Source organism: Physeter macrocephalus, chromosome 1 (genome assembly GCF_002837175.3).
Source record: "Physeter macrocephalus isolate SW-GA chromosome 1, ASM283717v5, whole genome shotgun sequence".
NCBI lineage: Eukaryota > Metazoa > Chordata > Mammalia > Artiodactyla > Physeteridae > Physeter > Physeter macrocephalus.
The window spans coordinates 104,268,302-104,284,923 of record NC_041214.2 but is presented as its reverse complement, the minus strand read 5'-3'; the positions used below and the strand labels follow the sequence as shown (position 1 = coordinate 104,284,923).

The 16,622-nt window shown below is 38.7% G+C and overlaps 1 pseudogene; it reads left to right on the top strand.

Annotated features, from left to right (window-relative positions):
• Nucleotides 1–11,548: 11,548 nt before the first annotated feature.
• Nucleotides 11,549–11,779, top strand: LOC112063976 (small nuclear ribonucleoprotein G-like; annotated as a pseudogene).
• Nucleotides 11,780–16,622: the final 4,843 nt, after the last annotated feature.

Sequence of the window (16,622 nt, the reverse complement as noted above, 5' to 3'; positions counted from 1 at the left end):
CATGGCCACTGCGCCTGCGCGTCCGGAGCCTGTGCTCCGCAGCGGGAGAGGCCACAGCAGTGAGAGGCCCACGTACCTCCAAAAAAAAAAAAAAAAAAAAAAAGAGAATAGGTTAGTAGTTATCAGTGAGGAGAAGAAAGGGGGGGAGGGGCAATATAGGGACAGGGGAGTAAGAGGTACAAACTATTACGTATAAATAAGCTACAAGGATATATTGTACAACACAAGTAATATAGCGAATATTTATAATAACTATAAATGTAGTATAACCCTTAATAATTGTGAATCACTATATTGTACACCTGTAATTTATATAATATTGTATATCAACTATATTTCAATAAGAGATCAATATTCAAAACAAGCAGTTCATTACAAAAATTTCTCATCTTTAATTTTATTTTGATCTTCTCTCACTGTTTTGTGTTATTTTATGTAATACTTTCTCTCCAAACATAACCCCAATGATGTTAATATTTATTTCTAATCCTCTTTCACCAACACTCTCATTTATTTCTTTCCTTTCTAACCCAAATTGTCTAGTATGTTTGTCAAAGATTTGAAAGCAAGCCTCTCCCTCCTTCTGAAACACGATTGTTATAATGCCTTTAACATTCTACTCTTTTTCCTATAAAAGCTCAATATTTCAAATGCATTTATTTAATAATAATTAGTTAAGTGCCAACTATGTGTTAGATTTAAGATAGGGTGATATAAATACAGCCCCTGCCCTTGAGAATTTTACTCTGGGGAACTACTGAGTCATTAAATAGCAGTTATGATTTTGGAGTCAGGTCAACTTGATTTGAATTCTGGATTCTAAAAAGTATTAGTTCTATTTCTGTAGGCAAATTATTGGCCTCCTTGAGTCTCAGTTTTCAGAATGACTCCTTTTCCTTCTTTGGGACTAGATGTGACTTATTTAAAACCACATAATGATAGAAGATCCCTTCTAGTACTGACTCTTTTTGGCCCTTCTCTCTTTCTTCATAAAAGTTGGATTTCCATTCATACATTGTAGAAGTTTATTTATTTATTTGCTGCGCACAGGCTTTCGTTAGTTGTAGCTCGTGGGATCTAGAGCACAGGCTCAGTAATTGTGGCACACGGGCTTAGTTGCTCTGTGGCATGTGGGATCTTCCCAGACCAGGGCTCGAACCTGTGTCCCCTGCATTGGCAGGCAGATTCTTAACCACTGCGCCACCAGGGAAGTCCCATTCATACATCGTATAATACCCATCTTCCCTACCATACTCTGAGCTATACAAGGGCAGGGACCGCAACTATTTTTTTCACCAGTTAGCTCCTAACAGCACCAACACATAGAGTCCACTAATAGATATAAGCCATTCTTATTCTTTTTACCCTGGTTTCCAGGATTAAGCTTGAACAGACCCATTTACTCTGTCCCTTCCTACTTGAGTCAGGTACTCTCCCTCATGTGTCCCATCTGTAATGTTGTCTTTCATTTGTCATATCCCCAACCACACTGTCAGCATGGGCAGTGTTTCCAATTAGTTTAACCCATCAGAGACGAAAAGGATCTGGTTCCTTGAAGGATCATTAACACACACTGAATGAACAAATATAAGACTGATTGCAATGACTTTATTTTAGTGGCTTTTCAGGCCCTTAAAAAGGTTCTTTTCGGATGGAGTTGTGTCACTCAGGCAACCATCTTCACTATGGAGTCCTAATCACTATGATACTGTTTTTTAGGTCACAAACATTAATTCAAATGATCTCTTCTATTCCTTCATATTAGATTACATGGTCTGAAAGTACATCCTTCTTTCTCTAGTACCTAGAGGCAAACCTGAAATTGTAAATACAAATCAAGAGAAGTTTCTAGCTATATACACTGATTTTGAGGTCAAGAAAGATAGGGTTGGACTCCCCTGGTGGCGCAGTGGTTAAGAATCCACCTGCCAATGCAGAGGACATGGGTTCGAGCCCTGGTCCGGGAAGATCCCACATGCCATGGAGCAGCTAAAACTGTGTGCCACAACTACTGAGCCTGCCCTAAAGATCCTGCGAGCCACAACTACTGAGCCCGTGTGCCACAACTACTGAAGCCCACACGCCTAGAGCCTGTGCATCGCAACAAAGAGTAGCCCCCGCTCACCGCAACTAGAGAAAGCCCGCGCACAGCAACAAAGACACAACACAGCCAAAAATAAATAAATAAATAAGTTTATTTTAAAAAAAAGAAAGAAAGATAGGGTCTTTGTGCAGTAAAGTAAGAAAAAATAGAATGAATAGAACTTTTTTAAAAAATAAATTTGTTTATTTTTGGCTGCATTTGGTCTTCATTGCTGTGCACAGGTGTTCTCTAGTTGCGGCGAGCAGGGGCTACTCTTCATTGTGGTGCACGGGCTTCTCATTGCTGTGGCTTGTCTCATTGCAGAGCACGGGCTCTAGACACGCGGGCTTCAGTAGTTCTGGCTCACGGGCTCTAAAGCACAGGCTCAGTACTTGTAGCGAATGGGCTTAGTTGCTCCGCGGCATGTGGGATCTTCCCGGACCAGGGATCGAACCCGCGTCCCCTGCATTGGCAGGCGGATTCTTAACCACTGTGCCACCAGGGAAGTCCCAATAGAACTTTTTTTTTTTTTTAATATATATTTTATTTATTTATTTATTTATTTTTGGCTGTGTTGGGTCTTCGTTTCTGTGCGAGGGCTTTCTCCAGTTGCAGCGAGCGGGGGCCAGTCTTCATCGCGGTGCGCGGGCCTCTCACTATCGCGGCCTCTCCTTGCGGAGCACAGGCTCCAGACGCGCAGGCTCAGTAGTTGTGGCTCACAGGCCCAGTTGCTCCACGGCATGTGGGGTCTTCCCAGACCAGGGCTCAGAACCCATGTCCCCTGCATCGGCAGGCAGACTCTCAACCACTGCGCCACCAGGGAAGCCCCCAATAGAACTTTTAATGAAGAAAGAATGACAGACTGAAATAGTAGAAAATAAATAACATATAGCCAGAGTTGGTTTTCTTTGGGTTACTGAATTAGACTCCTTCTTAGTTATTTCAAAGACTGATGATATGTTTTTTAATCCTGTGCTTGTCTCCAGGCAAGAAGTTTTTACACTAGCAGACAATTCATTCATGATGCTTTTAGAAGACAGACCTCGTATCACTTTGCCCCAAGTCTATTTTGCCCTGAGAGCACAACAAAGCACCCTACTGGGAAGGCTTCCAAGTGACATTTGATCTTTCTGGTCTAGTCTCCCTGCTGGTTTGGGTTCCCTCTAAAATAGACTGATGATTGGAAACTGTGTCATTACCCATCAACAGCCTGAGTTCAAGTTAGCCTCACCTTAGTCCTACAAAATATATTGCAGGTCACACTCATACCTGTAGAGTTCTAACTGTAAGCAATAAATGTGTAAAAGATGAAAATAAGTGCTTACCTGGGACCACAGACTGTCCCTTCTCTACCCTTCTTTCATCCCCTCAGAGCAGAGGACAAATTATAGATAGCTAGGTTTAAAAACATAGGTATGAAATAGAAGCACTTGGAGAGAGTGCAATAACTAGAAGCCATTTGTTTCGTTGGAGGATTAGATATAAATATTAATGAAAAAGAAGAGCAAAGTAGTTTGGAGACTGTGGCTGGGACAAAAGTAACAATGACATGGGCCGGCTTTTCTCCCACTTTGATCCTGAGGTGATCCTGGAGGTGGTGGGAATCCTGCTAGCTTGCTGAGGAGCAGAGCTACTGCCTTTCATGGTAGCATAAATTTACTCTGGGCAGACAGAAGAGAAGGAAGAATCTAGGAACTCCTTGTTCTAGAGTCCTTCCATCTGGCAGATGCCATACCAACCCTGATCTTCCAGACACAAACCCAAGAAAAAATTATGAAAGAAAGAAAGAAAGAGCTATTAAGGAAGAAATTTAACAATATTTAATAAGAGACCTGGAAGAGGGAAAAAAATACAGAGCAGAAAATGTTTTGAAGAAATAATGACTGAAAAAAAAGAAATAATGACTGAGAACTCATCAGAAATAGAGAAAGCAATTGTTATGAGGAAAATTCTAGCTTTAAAAATATTGATCAGGGAATTCCCTGGCAGTCCAATGGTTAGGACTTGGCACTTTCACTACCATTGCCAGGTTCAATTCCTGGTAAAAGAGATGATGTTGGCCCAGCAGACAAAGGAATGGAGTTGTGCATGCCCAGGTTATAAAAATATAATAATAATAATAATACGGATCAGAAAACAGAAGGACTGAATATAAATGAGCCAATAATTTAACTCAAGGAAAATTACAACTCAAGCTACAAAAAGAACCATTGAATAAATTCAAAGAACCATACAGGAAGGAAAAAATAAAGATAACAGAAATTAAGGAAATAGAAAATAAAACAGCAAGGCAGAGAGTGATCAAAACCAGAAATCAGCTATAGTGGACTTGGATGTGAGTTGCCCAGATTCCCCTTCAGTGAAAGAGAGTGTTGTCAGGAGACAGTCTCCAGCTGTCAGCCCCTGGAAGAGCCCCTTAGCTGCAGACAAATGCCCTTGCCCAAGGTCATACCTTCCCTGTGCAGCCCATAACCAGTGACTAACTTGGCTAGGGTATAAGGCAGAAACATTTAACTTAAGGTGGGCCAACCCTGACATTTTAGCTCCAGAACTGCCCCTAGAGGTTAGTCAAGCCTTTGATTCCTGCTTGCATCACTTTCTGATTTCTCCCTCTCCCCAATCCCACTTTCTTCCCTTTCCTTCTATCGGTGTTGGTCCTAAGGTGCTCCCCAATATCCTGTACCCTAACCTCTCAGAGTCTGCTTACTGAAGAACCCTACCTGAGCATTGGTCTTTGGAAAGATTAATAACATGAATAAATCTCTAACAAGACTCAATAAGAAAACAAGAGAAAAATCAAATGAACAAAATATACAATCTAAAAGAGAAATTAACTACTGACAGAGCAGACAAAAAAATATGGTGATAACTTTGAAAACCTGCAAGAAACAAAGTTCTGCAAAAACATAAGATGAAATAAGTAGTATAAAAATAAATAGAAAACTTGAATAAACCAATAAAGATGTAAGAAATTGAAATGATCACCTACTTCCCTCAATACAAATCCTGCCTAGATGTTTTTACATGTGAATACCACAAGCTTTCAAGTACTAAATAATTCCCTGATTATACAACTTCTTCCAAAAAACAGAAAGGAGATAACATTTCCAAACTCTGTTAATGAAACCAGTATAATCTATATTATAAAGCCAGGTAGGTTGGTATGTAAAAATATGATCAAGCTAATCACTCATGTAATGCAACAATTTTAAATAAAATATGAGCTAATAGAATCCAAGTGTCTTTTAACACATTATAATAATATTAATTGGTTACAGCACATAATCAAAAGTTAAATATGAAAACACTTTTTAATTTAAAAATAAATAAATTTTTTAAACATTTTTAATCCATGAGGCCATATTGGTACTCAAAAAGGAAAGAGGAAAAGGAAAGTTCTTCTTTACAGTAGAATGTCAGCTAAAACTTGAATAAAGACTGATAAGATTTTGCAGCCTTCAGTGTAATAATTGATTCAGACATGGATGACCACTGGATGCTAAAATTCATTAGGTGAAGAATTGTTGGGAAGACACGAGATAGTCACACAATGTCAAAGTATCACCTTAAAGAGTAGTTACAAATTCCAAAGTGAAATCTGCATCTATACTTTGGAGAAATCTGTGGTCATCACTTTAATAAAGTGATAACATTTTTAATGTAATGATGAGACAATCTGAATTGTGTATCTTCTCACATAATGGAATATAAAGTCCTCAATCTCATGCATGAAATATTCTTGCCAAAAACATTTTATCTGAATCTAATCAAGTTTCCAGTCTTAATTTCTAATTTACAGGAAATATAGAAAACTAATCAAAGAACACTATGAGGAGACAAACAACCAGAATGTGGTATATTGTACAAGAAAACTGACCTTTTCTCATCAAAAGGTCAATATTATTAAAAAAAAAAAAATCTTTTTTCATTAAAAAGAACTAAAAAGATATTACAATCAAATAGAATGCCTAAGACTATTGAATCCTGGATTTTTCAAAGAAAACTACAAAACATATTTTGGGGACAATTAAGCATATTTGAATATGAACTAGACATTAAATGCTATTATGGAATGGCTGTATATTGCTTAGGTTTTATAATGATATTGTGATTACATAGAAGAATGTCCTTATTCTTAGAAGATGCATGCTGAGGTATTTAGGGACCAAGAATGTGTCTGCTTACTCTTGTGTCTGCTTATCTGGCAGGGTAACCAATCAACAACAAATAGAAAAAGAGGTTTATCAAATATGGCCAAAATGTTAACAAATGGTAAATTATTTCCATTCTTTCAACTTTTCTTCGGTGAAAAATTTTTCAAATAAAACATATAAAATATAATCATAAAATGAATCATGATAAGTTAGCAGTATAAAAAACACAAGTGTGTTTCTACATTTGAAACTGATCAGTTTTATTTTACCACACTAATTAACTAAGGGGGAAAACTAATTTCTTTCAGCAATGTTTTATAGTTTTCTGTGTACAAGTCTTGTACCTTCTTAGTTAAGGTTATTCTTTAGTATTTTATGCTATTTTTGATGCTATTGTAAATGGAATCATTTTCTTAATTTCCTTTTCAGATCATCACTGCTAGTATAAAGAAATACAACTGATTTTTGTGTTGATTTTTATATTCTGCAAATATAATTAGCTCTAATAGTTTTGTGGGGGATTTTGGTTTTGGTTTTTTTGGCCGCACCACACGGCCTGTGGGATCTTAGTTTCCCAACCAGGGATCGAACCCGTGCCCCTACTGTGGAAGTGCGGAGTCTTAACCACTGGACCACCAGGGAAATCCTATAATTAGCTCTAATAGTTTTTTGATGGATGATTTAGAGTTTTCTATATGTAACATCATGCCATGTGTGTATAGACATAACTTTATTTCTGCCTTTTGAAGTAAGATTATGTTTATTTCTTTTTTTCTTGCCTTACTTCTCTGGCTAGAACCTCTAGCACCATGTTGAAAAGAAGTGGTAAAAATGGGCAGGCATTCTTGCCTTGTTCTTGACTTTAGAGGAAAAACTTTCAGCTTTTCACCACTGAGAATGATGTTAGTTGTGGGCTTTGCACCTTTATCACGTTGAGGAAGTTCCCTTCTACTCCTCGATTATTCAATGTTTTCATCATGAAATGCTGTTAGATTTTCTTAAATGTTTCTTCTGAAACAATTATGTGTTTTTTTCCTTCTTTCTATTAATGGGTAAATTACACTGATTTTCATGTTGAACCACCCTTGTGTCACAGGGATAAATCCCACTTGGCAATAGTGTATAATTCTCTTAATATGTCCTTGAATTCAGCTTCTTTTTAGTATTTTTGTTCAGGATTTTGGTATTTATATTCACAAGGTACACTGGTCTATCGTTTTCTTAGAGTGTCTTTGGTTCTGGTATGAGGGTAATGCTGGCCTCCTAGAACAAGTTAGAAAGAGTTTGAGAAAGACTGGTATTAATTCTTCTTTAAATGTTGGATAGAATTCAGCAGTGAGGTCATCTGGTCCTGAGCTTTTCTTTGTTGGGAGGTTTTGATTACTGATTCAGTCTCCTTGTTATTGATTTATTCTGTTTTTCTTGAGTTGGTTTTGGTAGTTTATGGGTTTCTATGAATTTTTCCATTTTGTCCAACTTATACAATTTCTTGGTATACAGCCATTCACAATATTTTCTTAATTATCCTTTTTATTTATGTAAAATTGACAATGCCAGCCTTTCATTTCCAATTTTAGTATTTGAGTTTGTTTTGTTTTGTTTTTTAATCTAGCTAAAGGTTTCCAATTTTCTTGATATTTTCAAGGAACTTCTGGTTTCATTAATTCCATTGTTTTTCTATTATTGATTTCATTTATATCTGCTCTAATCCTTATTATTTCCTCCATCTCCTAACTTTAGGTTTAGTTCTTTTTCTGGTTTGTTAAGGTATACAGCTAGGTTATTGATTTGAGATCTTTCTTCTTTTTAAATGTAGACATTTACTGTAAAAATTTACCTGTGAGCACTGCTTTCATTACATCCATGAGTTTTGGTATGTTGCATTTTCATTTTCATTAATCTCTAAGTATTTTCTAATTTCCCTTGTGATTTATTCTTTGATCCATTGGTTATTTTATTTTTTTAAGATTTATTTATTATTTATTTATTATTTTATTTATTTTTTGGCTGCATCAGGTCTTAGTTGTGGCATGCAGGATCTTCATTCAGGCTTGAGGGATCTTTAATTGAGGCACGCGGGCTTCTCTCTCATTGCAGTGCGCGGGTGTCTCTCTAGCTGTGGTGTGCAGGTTTTCTCTCTCTAGTTGTGGAGTGCAGGCTCCAGGACATGTGGGCTCGGTAGCTGTGGCACATGGCTTCCAGAGCATGTGGGCTCTGTAGTTTGTGCCACGCAGGCTCTCTAGTTGAGGCACATGAGCTCAGTAGTTGTGGCACATGGGCTTAGTTTCCCTGTGGCTTGTGGGATCTTAGTTCCCTGACCAGGGATTGAACCCGCGTCCCCTGCATTGTAAGGCAGACGCTTTACCGCTGGACCACCAGGGAAATCCCTCCATTGGTTATTTTAAATTGTGTTGTTTAATTTCCACATAGATGTGAGTTTTCTAGCTTTCCTTCTGTTATTTCTTCTTATATTATTGATTTCATTTATATCTGCTCTATTTCCTTCTATTATTGATTCTATTGATTTCTTCATTCCATTTTGGTCAGAAAAAAATACACTGCATGATTCCAATTTTTTAAAACTTACTGAGACTTGTTTTGTGGCCTAATATATTGTCTATCCTGGAAAATGTTTCAGGTATACTAGAGAAGAATGTGTATTCTGTTGTTTTGGGGTATTCTACAGATATCTGTTAGGTCTAATTGGTTTATAGTATTATTTAAGTTTCCTATTTCCTTACTGAACTTCTGTTATCTATATATTATGGAAAGTGGGGTATTGAAATTTCCAAATATTGTGGAACTATTTATCATTTCAATTCTGTTTGAGTCATACATTTCTGGGCTCATGTTTGGTACAGATATAATTGTTATATCTTCTTGATGAACTGACCCTTCCATTAATATATGGTTAGTTATTGTCTCTTGGAAGTTTCAGATATACAGTTTTTACTTTCTACGTTTCTTTTTTGACTATAATGAGCATGTAATCACTTTATAATAGAAAAAAAAAGAGTAAGGTAAAGGGAGTAATATCTTCTCACTCAGAATGTAGGACCCACAGTGGGAAAATACCTCAACATAATAAAGGCCAAATATGACAAACCCACAGCTAACATCATACTCAACAGTGAAAACCTGAAAGCATTTTCTCTAAGATCAGGAACAAGACAAGAATGTCCATTCTCACCACTTTTATTCTACATAGTTTTGGAAATCCTTGCAATGGCAATCAGAGAAGAAAAAGAAATAAAAGAAATTCGAACTGGAAAAGAAGTAAAACTGTCACTCTTTGCAGATGACACGATGCTATACATAGAAAATCCTAAAGACACTACCAGAAAACTACTAGAGCTCATCAATGAATTTGGTAAAGTTGCAGGATACAAAATTAATATACAGAAATCTATTGCATTTCTATACACTAACAATGAACTATCAAAAAGAGAAATTAAGGAAACAATCCCACTTACCATCACATCAAAAAGAATAAAAATACCTAGGAATAAACATACCTAAGGAGGTAAAAGACCTGTACCCCAAAAACTATAAGACACTGATGAAAGAAACCAAAGACAACACAAACAGATGGAAAGATATACCATGTTCTTGGATTGAAAGAATCAATATCATTAAAATGACCATACTACCCAAGGCAATCTACAGATTCAATGCATTCCCTATCAAATTACCAATGGCATTTTTCATAGAACTAGAACAAAAAATTTTGAAATTTGTATGGAAACACAAAAGACCCTGAACAGACAAAACAACCTGAGAAAGAAGAACATAGCTGGAGGAATCCCTGACTTCAGACTACACTACAATGCTACAGTAATCAAAAGCAGTATGGTACTGGCACAAAAGCAGACACATAGATCAATGGAACAGGATAGGAAGCCCAGAAATAAACCCACACACTTATGGTCAATTAATCTATGACAAAGGAGGCAAAAATATACAATGAAGAAAAGACAGCCTCCTCAACAAGTGGTGCTGGAAAAGCTGGACAGCTACATGTAAACAAATAAAATTAAAACATCTTCTAACACCATATAGAAAAATAAATTCAAAATGGATTAAAGACCTAAATGTAAGAACAGATACTATAAAACTCTTAGAAGAAAACATAGGTAGAACACTCTTTGACATAAATCACAGTGATATTTCATTGGATCCATCTCTTAGAGTAATGGGAACAAAAGTAAAAAAAAAGGGGGGGGTAACCTAATTAAACTTAAAAGCTTTTGCACAACAAAGGAAACCATAAACAAAACTAAAAGACAAGCGACAGAATGGGAGAAAATATTTGCAAATGATAGGACTGACAAGAGATTAATTTCCAAAATATACAAACAGTTCATACACCTCAATATCAAAAAAACAAACAACCCAATCAAAAAAATGACCAGAAGACCTAAGCAGACACTTCTCCAAAGAAGACACACAGATGGCCAAAAGGCACATGAAAAGATGCTCAACATCACTAATTATTAGAGAGATACAAACTAAAACTACAATGAGGTACCAACTTACACTGGTCAGAACGACCATCAGCAAAAAGTATACAAATATGGAATTCCCTGGTGATCCAGTGGTTAGGACTCGGCGATTTCATTACCAGGGCCAGGGTTCAATCCCTGCTCAGGGAACTAAGATCCCACAAGCTGCGTGGCATGGAAAAAAAAAAGTTTACACATAATAAATGCTGGAGAGGGTATGGAGAAAAGGGAACCCTCCTACACTGTTGCTGGGAATGTAAATGGCTACAACCACTATGGAGAACGGTATGGAGGCTCCTTACAAAACTAAAAATAGAGTTGCCATATGATCCAACAAACCTACTCCTGGGCATATATCTGGAAAAGACAAAAGCTCTAGTTGGAAAAGATACACACAGCACATAGCAGCACTATTTACAATAGCCAAGATGTGGAAGCAACCTAAATGTCCACCGACAGATTAACAGAAAAAGAAAATGTGGCATATATATAATATATATTATATAATATACACACACACACACACACACACACACACACACACACAGTGGAATATTACTCGACCATAAAAAAGAAATAATGCTATTTGCAGGAACATGGATGGACCTAGAGATTATCATACTAAATGAAGTATATTAGACAAATATCATATCACTTATATGTGGCATCTAAAAAAATGACACAAATGAACTTATTTACAAAACCGAAATAGACTCACAGCCATAGAAAACAAACATGGCTACGGCTGGAGCATGAGGGATGACTCGAATTCTGTTTGGAGGCATCTTTGAGCTTGCTGAGTAGACATCATGAGCAAAGCTCACCCTCCCGAGTTGAAGAAACTTATGGACAAGAAGTTATCATAAAAATTAAATGGTGGCAGACATGTCCAAGGAATACTGTAGGGATTCGATCCCTTTATGAATCTTGTGATAGATAAATGTGTGGAGATGGCAACTAGTGAGCAACAGAACAATACTGGAATGGTGGTAATATGAGGAAATAGTATCATCATATTAGAAGCCTTGGAACAAGTATGAACAATGGTTGTGTTCACCAGAGAAATCAACTGCTTCTACGTGTCCCCTCTCCACATTTTACTATGATAAAATCTGAGTCATGTACATTTTCTTACTGAACTTCTTTGCTAAATAAACTTTTGTAATAGTCAAAAACAAACAAACAAACAAAAAAAAGAAAACAAATTTATGGTTGCCAAAGGGGAAGGGGGGGAGGGATAAATTGGGAATTTGGGATTAACAATTACACACTACTATATATAAAATACATAAACAAGGACCTACTGTATAGCACAGGGAACTATATTTAATATCTTGCAAAAATGTACAGTGGAAAAGAATCTGAAAAAGTATATGTATGTATATGTATACCTATAACTGAATCACTTTGCTATATACCTGAAATACTATAAATCAACTATACTTTAAAAAAAAAAGGAGGGGGCTTCCCTGGTGACACAGTGGTTAAGAATCCACCTGCCAGTGCAGGGGACATGGGTTCAAGCCCTGGTCTGGGAAGATCCCACATGCCGTGGAGCAACTAAGCCCATGCACCACAACTACTGAGCCTGTACTCTAGAGTCCGTGAGCCACAACTACTGAGCCCGTGCACCACAACTACTGAAGCCCACGTGCCCTAGAGCCCATGCTGTGCAACAAGAGAAGCCACCACAATGAGAAGCCCTTGCACCACAACGAAAAGTAGTCCATGCTCCCCACAACTAGAGAAAGCCTGCATGCAGCTACGAAGACCCAACGCAGCCAAAAATAAATAAATTATTTTTTTTTAAAAAGTAGGACCTTCTGCAAAACAACTGGCTCAGACTCTTCAAAAAAAAATTGTAATTGGGAATTCCCTGGTGGTCCAGTGGTTAGGTTTCCCTTCTTTCACTGCCCAGGGCACAGTTTCAATCCCTGATAGCGGAACTAAGATCCCACAAGCCACAAGGTAGGGCCAAAAAAAAAAGTAATGAAGAAAGTAATGGGGGAATAGATCCTGAAAAAGTTTTAATAACCAAATATAATGTGTAAACATTGACTGGATTTTGTTTAGAAACATTTTGAACAAATGTGAAAATCTGAAAAACTCTGGTTTTGATCTCTACAACTTTTAAATAATTTAGTAAAAAAATTATATATGCTATAATATATATCAACTTTAGAAAAATATTAACACACTAAATTTAGGTAGAGGGAATACAGGTATTCATTGTATTGTTTTTTTCAGTTTTTCAGTGTGTTTTGTTTTTTATAAATTTATTTATTTATTTTTGGCTGCGTTGGGTCTTTGTTGCTGCACGGGCTTTCTCTAGTTGCAGAGCGCAGGGGCTACTCTTCGTGGCGGTGCACGGGCTTCTCATTGTGGTGGCTTCTCTTTGTTTCAGAGAATGGGCTCTAGAGCGAAGGCTCAGTAGTTGTGGCGCACGGGCTTAGTTGCTCCACAGCATGTGGGATCTTCCCCAACCAGGGCTCAAACCCGTGTCCCCTGCTTGGCAGACAGATTCTTAACCACCGCACCACCAGGGAAGCCCCTTCAGTGTGCTTTAATGTTTTCCTAATGAAGGTCTGGAGGAAAAAGGGGAAATTTATGGCTTCTCTTCGGGAAACATGCAAGCAAGAATAGAGTGAAGCGGGCTTCCCTGGTGGCGCAGTGGTTGAGAGTCCGCCTGCCGATACAGGGGACACGGGTTCGTGCCCCGGTCCGGGAAAATCCCACATGCCGCGGAGCGGCTGGGCCCGTGAGCCATGGCTGCTGAGCCTGCGTGTCCGGAGCCTGTGCTCCGCAACGGGAGAAGCCACAACAGTGAGAGGCCCGCGTACCGCAATAGTAAAGCGATATTTAAAGTATCTAAAGGAAAAAGAAAAACTTAGAATGTTATGTTTGGCAAAATTATCCTTCAAAAGTGAAGAAGAAATACTTTCTCAGACAAAAACTGAGGGCATTGGTCACCAGTAGATCTGTCTCGTAAGAAATGTTAGAAAATTTTCAGAGGAGTGTGAGAAAAGTGAGTGGAAGGGCTGGAGAAGTTTCCCGAGGGGCGGCGGCAAGAGGCTGCTGTCACTGGATCTTACCCACTTCTTATGTCACCGCGGGACAGTCGCGAAGTCCATACACTTCCGCATGACCCGAGCACACTCTTACCTGCGCAGCCGAGTCGGCGTGCGCTGCCCAGTAATTCCGACCGGAACTGCAACGGGAGCCGTGCAGGTTCCGGCCAGGTGGTGCGCCGCACTCCGGACGTAAAGGAGAGAGGACCACGGCTCACTCTCGCCTGGGGCTCCGCCCACAGATACATCTCAGGTGCAAACCCCGCCCAGCCGGGGATCTTTTGAAGGATCATTTGCACAGAAAGCTGGCTCTGCTGGGATGCTTGGACTTGGGAGAGGCTGTAAAGGTCCCTAATCCGGTTGGGGTTTCAGGGAGGATCGGGAGCTGAGTACTTCAAGAGTTATCTAGGCAAAAGGGGACGGGAAGAGCCTTCTGGGCAGAAATTGTACGGAGAAAGGTCTTGAGGTAGAGAAAAAGGAGGCTAGACTTGTAGGCAGAGGCAGATTTATAGTGAAGCTAATGAAGCTTAAGTTTCAGAACCTGTCATTTGCACTACCCTTTTCAAGGCTTGGTACCTAATTTTTGCATTATTTTTCCTCAAAGAGGGCCTCCCGAATTGCGTAAGGTTTAGACCCCACAAAACTTGACTCCACATAGGGAGCCAGTGGAAAAGAGGGACATGATCAGATAATTGTTTATAAAAATGATCATCTGATAGCCGATGATCGGAGTAGGTAGGAGTAAGGCGGGGAGATCAGATGAGAGAAGGTAATGGTCTGGATTAGTGTGGTGGCAATGAAGATGGAGAGGAGAGAATGGATTCCACTTACAGTAAAGAGAGTGTTGTGCAGGACTTGACTGATTGGCCCTATCGAAAACAGTACCATACTACACCACCAGTTAATAGCTGTCCTTTTGCCCTGTTTTATTCTTTTGACTTATTACCACCTGATATGTATTTTATTTTCTTTTTGTCTGCTAAATAATTTTCAAAAGGTTGAAAACATATCTCTTATAAAAATATAAAATGAACGCATGACAAAGATTTTATTCATCATAATAAACTATTCATCCATTATTATCTTAAATAATGAGGGAACCAGTAAGATGGTAGGTAAGACTTGTTCAAATGAGAATTTGAGTTTCAGAGATTTAGATTATCAGCCAAAGGAATACTGAAATGAATTTGCTAATAGTTGCAAAACTACTAATATCCTATGAAGCAAAAAACTAATTCTGGGAGTTATTTCTTCTACCAGATGGAAATGAATTCCATCTCTACTAGACAAAATCCATTTGCATTACTAGGAAGTATTTGCATTGCTCTCAGACAAGAATTATTTGCATTGCTATCAGTTTTCTACAAATTAGCCTCTACCCCTACAAAGTTGTAAGGTAGCTTAGTTGATATAAAGTCAATCAAAGGTATACCCCAGCACTACAATGAAAGATCACCCAGTAATCCTCTTCTGCCCATTTACAAGTTCTGGACAATTTTTCTGGACATGTCTACCCTCACTAGAATGTAAGATTTAAAAGAACAAGGATTTTGTTTAATTCATTGTTGAGTTATGAGCACCTAAAACTGTATATGGTACATAGCTCTCAATAAATATATATTGAGGGCTTCCCTGGTGGCGCACTGGTTGAGAATCTGCCTGCTAATGCAGGGGACACGGGTTCGAGCCCTGGTCTGGGAGGATCCCACATGCCACGGAGCAACTGGGCCCGTGAGCCGCAACTGCTGAGCCTGCGCATCTGGAGCCTGTGCTCTGCAACAAGAGAGGCCGCGATAGTGAGAGGCCCACGGACCGCGATGAAGAGTGGCCCCCGCTTGCCACAACTGGAGAAGGCCCTCGCACAGAAACAAGGACCCAACACAGCAAAAATAAATTAATTAATTAAACAAACTCCTACCCCCAAAATCTTCTTTAAAAAAAATAAATAAATAAATAAATAAAATAAATATATATAATATATATATTGAATGAGTGAGTGAAAGATAAGAAAGTAGGGATATGAGTGTAAACAATTTCTTCAAGAAGTTTGTTACAAGGACCTAGCAACTGTAAGGTGGAAGGAGGTATATGTATAGAGAAAGGCCTTTTTTTAAAAAAGTTCAAAGACATTTAAATCCAGATAAGGATCCAATGAAGAGAGAGTGAATACACCAGAGAGGAGGTATCCTTTTCAAAGGCTTTCACCAAATATGGAGTGTCAGGACCAGAGCCACAATCTCCCTGGGAAGGGCCTCTTCCCACTCCAAGCCTCTAAAAATTGGGGGAACAAGAGAGAGAGGGTTGGACTAGATCAACTATTCTCAGCCGTTTTGGTCTTGGAACTCCTTCACACTCTTAAAAATTATTGAGGGTGGTCTTCACGTTTTGTTGTGTGAGGATGTTATGGATAGGGCTGTTGCCACCATCTTTTAACCATAAGGAGATGGGCTAGAGGACCAGAGCCAACACCCCGAGGAGGGCAGAACAGAATTACGAAAATAATCTGGTATCCTTGCTGACGGCGTGGAGCCACTAGATTAACCGACCCTACACCTGCCACTCCTCAGACCGCTCCTCTGAGAAAATAATACCCTTATTATGGAAGCCAGTTTCAGTCAAGTCTTTTGTTAATTACAGCCAAAAAACTAAACACGAGAAAGCCAACTCTGATCAGAAGGCTGCCAAAGGTGCAAGGACACAAAGTGTGATGAAGACAGTGAGTCAATGGGAGGACAGACAACTTTTCCAGGGTCGCACAGCTACTGAGTGATGGCAGCTGGTATTCAAATCCAGGGAGGCTGTATCTTTGGTTTGT